Genomic DNA, 9,482 nt, shown 5'->3' on the forward strand with positions numbered 1-9,482 from the left:
AATTAATTCCAGCCCTCCTGCCAGGGGCAGGGGCGCCTTCCACCGGACCGGGTTGCTCTGAGCTCCGTCCGCCCTGGCCTTGAACGCTGACGGGAGCGGGGCAGCCCCAGCTTCTCGGGCAACCTGCTCAGTGTACCGCCACCCTCGCAGCTAAGGATTCCTTCCTAACATCTAAACCTACTGGTTTTCGGTCTGAAGCCATTCACCCTTTCTTATCACTGAAGTTCAGGATGAAGAGTCCCTCTCCACCTTCCCTGCAGGCCCTTTCACATACTGGAAGGCTGCTCTGAGGTCTCCTCTCCTCCAGGCTGAACAGCCCCTACTCTCTCAGCCTGTCTTTGTAGGAGAGATGCTCCAGTCCCAGTCACACTGATGAATGGCTGAATATCTGTTTTGTGGGATGAGTATGTATTGCCAGTCTACACTTTAAAACCTGTGCTAATTTTATAGCTTTATGGGGGTACTGCTATTCCTTCCTGCATAGATACATTATTGCTAATACAGAAAAGCTTCAACACTTGGCCTTCCTGTGTCACAGTGTTTGCATGGATATAAACCAGCCCTGAGTTTGTACTTGTACCACACTAGTACCATTGAGGCATTTTTGAAGCACAGACAAGGCCTCCTATGTGAGGGAGAGGGAGCACCCTCAAAAAGAAGCCAGGCAGGTTCTGTTAGGCCTGACAGGAATGAGCTGTTTCTAGAATAGCTAATGCTAACTCTCTGCCTTACAAAACTAATTCTTCATATGCAAAAATCAATCAGTAATTACCCAAGTTTCTCTGTCTTTTCCAATTGACATCATATCTAGGACTCTGTATTTGAGTGATTGTGGCAGTAAGTATCTAAATATGCAGAAGAGGACATTTATGTACCTGCAACTTCTAATGAATTCTTAGCACAGTAAAGGTAGTTGTGCTGTATTAAAACTGATCTTACAAATGATTTTTTGTGTGAAATGTTTTACATTTGTAATGCTGTAAAAATAAATCAGAAGTTTGATGCATGGTACACAGCAAAGAAAGAAGAAAGCAGTCAATGAACATTCAGGAACAGAACCATATAAACTTGCTGTCAGAGGCATTTTGCTTCATAAAACATTTTTTACTTCAGAAATAGACTACTGAGGAGAAAGAACACCCCCTTTCCTAAACTGGAGCTTTTTTCTGCCTGACTGAGTTCTCCCTAATACTCTGCCTTACTCAAGCTGCAATATAAATAACTATATTTTAGCAAAGATCTTAGCATAAAGGATACAAATGGTTTCTTAAGCAGAGAGGAAAAATGGTTTATAGAAATAAGAGGAGGATATTTTCAGAAAGCAAAAGAACATCCCATGGTGTCTAGCTAGACAATGCTTGGGAAGAGCAGCCTCTGGAGAACTTCAAAGGGCCTGTTTGAAGTTTTGCTTCTCATTTCACTGTACACTAAGAAAATGATACAAGAACTGTTCAAGTGTTGAGCACAAAGGATATGGTTTTCATCTTCTGATTGCATGCCCAAGAGCTCACAATGCTTAACCTGCTGCCTCAAATCCGATGGCATAAGAGTGATGGGATGAGGGAATGAGGGATTCTGACCACCTACTGTTCAGGGCTGCTGGCAGACTCCATACAGAGTGGTATCCTGCAGTATAGGACTGCCATGTACAGTACAGCTGAAATACAGAGCCAAGTCTGCACGTGGACAGTGCTGGAGAATGTTCCTGGGAGGCCTAATATTCTTCATTGCCACTCTCTGGAACTGAGTCTGGGATTTCATTCCCAGACAAAGGAATCATCTTTTAGATACGAATGTTTTTCTGGTCGAAAGAGATAAAGATGAATTTGCTTTTAAAAGCAATCTATTAAGCAACCACTCTCTGTGTTCAGTTTGGGCCAAGTGCTTTCATCTGGAAGGTGTCCAAATCAGAGATCATCTTTTAAATCCATTTCAGTTTCTGTGGCATCAGTTCAAACCAGTGTCTTAGGATTCTGCTGCCTTTGTTGTTGGGTTGTAGAGAAGCTACCAAAAAACCTAACAAAGAGCCTATGTCTGCATGTAATACTTTAGTCCAATCAACTTTAACCCAAATTTGAAATTAGGACCCTTTAAAGAGTAACTACTTCAGTGATTATCATTTTCACCATAATAATGGCTTTTGAAATTTTTTGTATTTTACAATATACCCTGAGCAACTCCAAAGATGGTTTTGCTGTGCTCTATTAGGAGAGTAAAAATCCTCAGAAGTGAGGGAAAAGGATAATTGTTGCTTTTGTTCAAATAATTTTCTCCAAATCGGTTGATAGCACTTGCAAGATGATGTGAATCATTCTGTTTAAAAATAAACAGAACTGCTGAAATTCCTTAGAGGATTATCATCTCTTTTCCTCTAAGAAAGAAGAGTTTACTCCCTCACAAGTCTCCTCACACTATTCCTTAAGCAGTAGTGCTTTGTTACTGCTCTGAGGGTGACAGATGGGCTTAGGGGAAATGTGTTAACCACAGAAGGACTTTCATTCTCCACCCTGTCCCATTCAGTGTTTATGTGTTCATTCAAGGAGAAATAATGGGACTTTGTGGAACCTTTGCCAACAATAAACAGGCATGGCACAGTTTTACTGTTACCAAGCTGTGGTAGATAACAATATGGCACATAACTTTTTTTTTAGTATGTGGCCAACACTTAAGGTAGGTGGAGTTTAATTCAGCAGAGATTATATTTATAGACCAGAGGAAACAGTTAATGTCTGTGATTAGATGAGGAGTTCTGGGTGCTTGAGGAGTTTTTTTGTGTGACAGGGGGTGTTTTGCAACGGCTTTTTCCACATCCAGGCAGGTATTTTCATGAACTATGAAAACATCCATTTAGAGAGAAGCAGGGCCATCTGTGGTAGTGCTATAGAAGATGGGATAAATTAGACAGGCTCAGAGCCCAAAGCATCAGAGCAGAGAATGATGTTCCTCCATGCCCTTACTCAGTAGGGGGTGAACACAGCTGTTTTCTGGACCAAGGGCAAGCTGGAGTTGAGCAATGAAGAGCTCTCTGCCTTTACAGGATTCTCTTGCACAGCCCTTAGTGCTGTAGGTGATAGAAGGACAGCAAGGAGAGCGAGATGGAAGGGGCTCAGGCTTGCTGCTTGCCTCTTGCTTCTGCCATCTGTGTATCCATAAGCAAATGTGTCTATAGTTTGTGTGTGTTAATGGACAGTCTGCTGGGCCACTGAGAAGCAGAGTCATGCTGACTGGCTTTCATAGAGGTAGTAACCAACTTCAGTGGTTTGCCACAGCCCAACCTCTCAATGTTCATAGAGTGGTCAGAAAAAATGCTCAGGAAACCACTGCTTTCAAAATGGCTTTATGTGGTGGGGTGGCTGCCAGGTGCCCACCACACCACTCCACCATCACACTCCCTCATTCTCCCCTCTCCCTCCTCAGCAGTACAGGGGGAGAAAACAGGAAGAAAACCTCATGGGCTGAGGTCTGCATGTGGATGCACATCCTCCCACAGACTGGTCCGAATGGCGCTGCAGTGGCTTAGACACTGTTGGGCTCACATTGACTCCATAAGCCAGGGTCAGTGTGGGTTACTATATTTACTATATGGGTTTACTACTTCCCATAGGATAAAAATAAGCATTAACAAAATATGGGGAAGTCAGATGCAGTGTGACAGTCCAGCCTTCATGTGGGCTGTTTAAAATGGGATGTGGCTTTTGGTTCTCACTCTGCAGTGGGTCCTACACACCATTTCTTGATCTTGACAGGCATGTTGTAACATCGGTTCTCTACTTCTCTGAAGTTTTCTTCTTGACATTCAGCTCAGGAATGTTGCCCTTGGCCCATTTCATATTCCTTTAAACACCAAAGAACTAGTTTTGCAGTCAGTTGTTTCTGGCATGAAGATTGTTATCCTTCCCCATGTTTTATATGATGGGCTGTTATGCCCAGCAGCTGGTACTCTCCCTGTAACTGTGACAGAAGAAAAAGGAGCAGCAGGACTTATTCCAGGGTATCACAGTGCAGAAACATCATCCTGATAATTTTTCTGCTTTTGCAGTTGTTCATTTGCTTGTCTCCAAAGAGACATGTGGAAATCTCAGCATAATCTTGACATTGTGGCTTCAGACCCAAACACAGAAGCAGATGTATCATGTCTCCTTTGGTCTCTCACTACCCAGCACCTCTTCTGCATCCTTCAATTGTATTGGTACTCCAAGTGCTGACACTGAAAATTATTTAAACAGAACAGTACTAAGTTTCTCTTCTTGCCTCAAAATAGCTGTGGGCAACCTGTGCCTTTTTGTACTGGGCTTTCAGACATTTCCCCCCCCAGTCCTATTTTTCCTGAGCAAATGGTCTCATATGGGACTAGCTGGAAGAAGAGGAATTCCAAATCAAAGTTTATATGAACTCTATGTCTTCATCAGCTAAATGTGCATTTGTGATGCCTGTGGATAAATTTTCAGTATGCTTGTTTGACGACTTCTCTTGGGGCTTGCAGAAAAATGGCTTGGAAATGGAACATTTGCAAAGAAGCGGATCCTGGCAAAAGAAAGCATTACAATGAGATGTAAAATATGTGCACCGTAATTTATACAGGCAACTAGCTTCTGGAAAACTTGACCTCTGGCCAGTAGAGGACAGAAACATATCCAAAGAGACCACTGAAGCAGTGACTGGTACCCAGTGGGATAGAGATGGAGGGACTAATTATATTTTCACAGCTGTTACACCAGTGCTGGAAGTATGTTGATGACAAATGACTTTGTGGTGGACTTCACAGTGGTTAAAACAGGAGAAAAGCTAGTCTGCCCTATCGTTTGACTGCTTATGTGCTATTAACATTATAATCAGGAGTGCAAGGGTGCTTTTTCCCTTCAGGCATCAAAGCCAGTATGCAGTTTCCCATTGTTGCTCCACAGTTGGAGGCATAGTTCTCATTAAGGTGTTGACAGATGATATTCCTGTGACTCACCACATAGTAGGACAGACAGAGAGGTCCTGTGCTTGTTTTGTTCCTAAAACATGTCCTAGTGTGTGAGGGGATCCTTGCTGTGCTCTGTGGTACATGGATTTTGTCGTAGACCCTAAAAGGTTCAGCAGCCCAGAGTTTCTCTCTTCATCTGCCTCAACTGATGTTTTATTTCTCTCTCTGACTGTAAACCCCTAGCAGTAGGTGAAAACTTTCTCTGTGACTTTTCAGAAAGAAACCCACCTCACCCACTGTCATTTGGGGGAGCATTGAGCAGCCATCAGTGGATTGCAAAGAACATTTGTATTCTTGAAGTATAATAAGGCTCATTTTTGTTTCTTGTATCTGTGGTACAAGATGTTTGCTTTCACCTTAACTTCCTTCTTATGAGCAAAATTGTGATTTATTCAGTGTCAATCAAGCTAGATTCTTTAGCCTCGTTTCTTATTCACAGGTTCCACAACCCTTTCTGCATATGAATCAGATATTGAATGTAAACATGGATGGCATGTAAAATAGGTTCTAACAAAATCAGCCATTCTGGTGCTACAAATCTGGTCCTGGGAATTTTCACATCCTGGTCAGTAGCTCACCTGCATGTGTGACCATCTATAGACTCATTCTGTGTCCTTCACTCCCTCATTGGACATTCATGCACACAATATATTCACCCCAAGATACATTTTGCTCTTCTTGTTTTCTTCTTAGTAGATTTAGAATGATTTAAACAAACACAGACATACGTTATGTGATCGTGTCAGATGCATTATGTAGCAGCAGAAGACTTCAGGTAAGAGTATAACCTCATTCTGCTGTGTGAGTACAGAAGAAAACAGTCCTTGTCCTTGATGGCTTATGATTCAGAGATTGTATATTTCACAGTAAAGAAGTAGATAGATTAAAAAGGGACCTAATAGCTCCTGGATAAGGAGGTTGGAGTGTCCTAATTTACCATGAAAGGCATCAACAGTATAGATGGCAATGCAGAAAAAATTATAAGGGCATGAAAGATGTATAGTGCAGGTCGTGTCCACAAAAGCCATCATCACTTGATGCAAGTCAAATGCCACTTGTGTCTTCCCAGTGATATAAGACTATGTGAAATAGAGAATGGAATAATAGACAGGGAAAAAGCATAGCTGGAGGCAGATGTTTGAACACAAATCATCCTTCTAGGCTGATGCATTATTGCGGGGTTCCTGGACTGACTCACTGACATTATTTATGCAAAACTTCTGGCCACATTCCCTCTGTGCAATATTACAAGCAATATATTACAGAATGGAGGATGTCCTCTATTTCCCCAGAGTTTTCCATCCTGTTCCTATATAACCTTACAGATGTATATCACAATTACCAGAAGCAGTATATTTCTCATTATAACCTGAGTCTATACACAACATCTGGACATTTTTACTGACCACATTCCCATCTAGTGCAGACTTGGATGATGGCAAAACTCATCATCTTGCTGGATCTGTACTGATTGCACATTAACTTTTAGACTTTTTTTCTTAAACATCATGTATCCTAATTTCATTACTGCATGTTGGAAACTTTTTGTAGCTTGTAGGGTATGGTATGTAGTGAAGCAGATGTTCAATAGACTCTGTATGACTACAACTATACTAATAAATTAAATCCTCATCAGGCTGTTCTCTGGGTGCAAGGCCAGTTGGCATTGAACAGTCTATATGAATAATATTTGACTCCATTAAGCTTTGGAAAAGTGTAGCAACACACACACACTGCCTGCTGGAAAGGATTGCTGTCTCCTGGTACCTCCCAGATGGTTGGTGTAGAGTGCTACTGACCACGGTAGTCTAGTTTTCTTTTTGCAATGCAGTCTTTCCAGTGTGTACACCATAAAAAATGCATTTTTTAATTTGCTTTAAAGACCAGTAACTTTGAAATGCAAAATGAGATGGAGGAAAAGCAAGCTACTAAAGAAGAAACTTCACAATCTTGTAATCCATGTCATTTTTAAGAGGATAATGGAATTTGGTAAACTTGTTTGTTTTTTTAATTGTTATAGGGGCTTTTTTAATACGAAATGTGACATGAGCAAGTGCTTTCTCCATGAACTGTGTGAAGTGAGTGAGAAGTCTGGTGTTATTTCAGTTTCACAGGTTTGTCAGTATCTGGAACAAGGCTTTTCCTGGAATGAAAATGATAATTAGTGATCTGAGATCTAAGTGTGTTCTGAGGTTACAACTCAAAAAGGCTTATTAGCAGAGTGAACATACTGAGATGCCATGTGACAGCATGAGGATCTCCAAAGATGGAAATGCTTGGAGAATTTGGAGAATTCCTGCTTTGGATGGCTTACTTCCAGTCATCTGTAAGTAGAGACTTGGCCATAGCTAGTAGCAATGCTTTTACTGAAAATAATGTCAACAAGAGAAAGAAAGGCGTGTCAGGCCCACAGAGCTCCCATATCAGTCTCTGCTGCTGTATCAGGCTGTTACAGATGAGAAGTACAGTGATGCTACTTGAAAGGAGCTGCCACAGACTTGTGGGTTATGCTGCTTTGACAGGCACAGCAGAGGAGCTGCCTCAAACCTAAGAAAACTCTAATGGCTGCATCTGTCTTTGCAGATATGTGGAAAGCAAGAGTGCAGGCAGAATATGTTAAAATTACATGGGTACTGTAGTGAAGGATTCTGAGAAAATCCAACTTTTTAAACCAATGCAATGAATTGCCAAAAAAAAGGAGAAACAGAAAAGCACAACTGCACTCTCATGTAAAGCCTTACTACTGAATCCTTCAAATGGGTCTTCAGCTCCTCTGCAGAACTCCCTGGAATTTTGCTGCATTAGCAGGTGGCATGACACGGTTTTTATTTGCCCTGGCAGTGCTGACAAATCACCTTGGCTTCATCACTGTATACTGTGATTGTTGCAGCAGGGTGCTACCCTCCTGTGCCTCCCTCATCAAACTGAAAACAGCCATTGTGGGGCTCTTGCAGTTACCTGCTTCCTGGAATATGGGAAGGTTTGATCTGGATTTTGAAAGACCCCATTGAAAAAAACCCCATCAAAACAATTACAAAGGCCCTAAATGTGGGCCTTAAGAAAACAAACTATGCCAAAAGCCAATGAAAATGTTTTCACCAGGTATTTTCACTATTTAGAGAGAACTGCACATGTGATAGAAACAGGATTTGTTAAAAAGCCAAATTTTCCTCATTCTCAGCTCTTTCCACGTGATTCCCAGTTACTCCAAAAAAATGGGTAAAATTATTTTTGTGTGTTTTTCAATGAATTTTTTTTTTTTTTACTTCTGAAAGTGAAAGAGGGATGTTTCTTTTTGGAAGTGCTCATCTTTTAATATGTAACATGAGGAGTAGCTACAGATGTTTTAATTTAACTGAATAGAAGCTTTTAAATTAAATGAACGTTTTTGATAGAAAACTTCTGGTCAGCACTATCTGAATGATATATCACATGGCTCTGTGATAATAATAAGAAAAAAAGTGAAACAGACGAGAAAGTAGTAACCTGAAAAGGAGGACATCACTTATTAGTTTGATTGTTCAAGCAAAGAAAACACAACAAACTAAGATAACCAAACTCCCCAAGCTTAGTATTTATTGTTCAATTAAAAATCTGAAAATTATTCCATTTTAATGCTATAAGGGCATTAATGGTGAGAGTATTGTGGCTTTGGGGGGTAAAAAATGTGACTTTTAAATATATTATTTTAACTACTACTAGCTCTTTAGAAGATGCCCTTTTAGAAAGCACATATCATCCAAGTGTCATCAACAGAAGAAGGACTCAATATGCTCCCCTGATGTGAGGCTGCTAACAATAATAACAATCCATGCATCACTGTAAAAGAGAAAATATGAAAGTAATGTTATTGTAGACTTTGTAGACTTCTTTTCCTATTTTAATTTCTAGAGGTATTATCCTTAGCTCTCATTGTTTGAGCTGAGGATCTTCAGACCCAAATGTCTTTATTTTTCATGTACAAGTGCCAAATTACTGTATAGAAAGAAGGGTTACATAACGCAGAAAGGAATATATTTTTTTTATTCAGAAAAAATCTCTGAAATCCTTTCTTCAGCCCTTAGAGAATGAAAGTCTGGGTCTAGAAAGAATGCTTACAGATAAAATCTGTGACCTGTTGCTACTGCTACAGCTGAGATTAAGGAATTTTTAGTTTTATGTAGAAAGACTGTAATTTAGCAGTATGTGTTCTACACACTATAGGACAATCCCTTTCCTAGGATCTGTAAATATATATCTTTGAAATGTTCTTTCTCCTTCTGTTAACCTGTGCACATCTTCCCACTGGAGATGCAACACTGCCATCCTTTCTTCTTAATCTTAATATTTAATGATAAAAATGTATTTAAGAGTGCTGCTTCCATTAGTACCAGAAATGACAGAGCAAACATACATATTGAGGGCGTGGGGAGAGGTCCTTTCAGCAGCTGAGTAATAGCTGCAGGCATGAGAATTAAAAGCTTATACTCAAGCATGAAAAGAAGAAAAGGTCAGTTCAGCATTTCATCATTTG

This window comes from Molothrus aeneus, chromosome 1 (assembly GCF_037042795.1).
Source record: "Molothrus aeneus isolate 106 chromosome 1, BPBGC_Maene_1.0, whole genome shotgun sequence".
In the NCBI taxonomy this organism is placed as follows: domain Eukaryota; kingdom Metazoa; phylum Chordata; class Aves; order Passeriformes; family Icteridae; genus Molothrus; species Molothrus aeneus.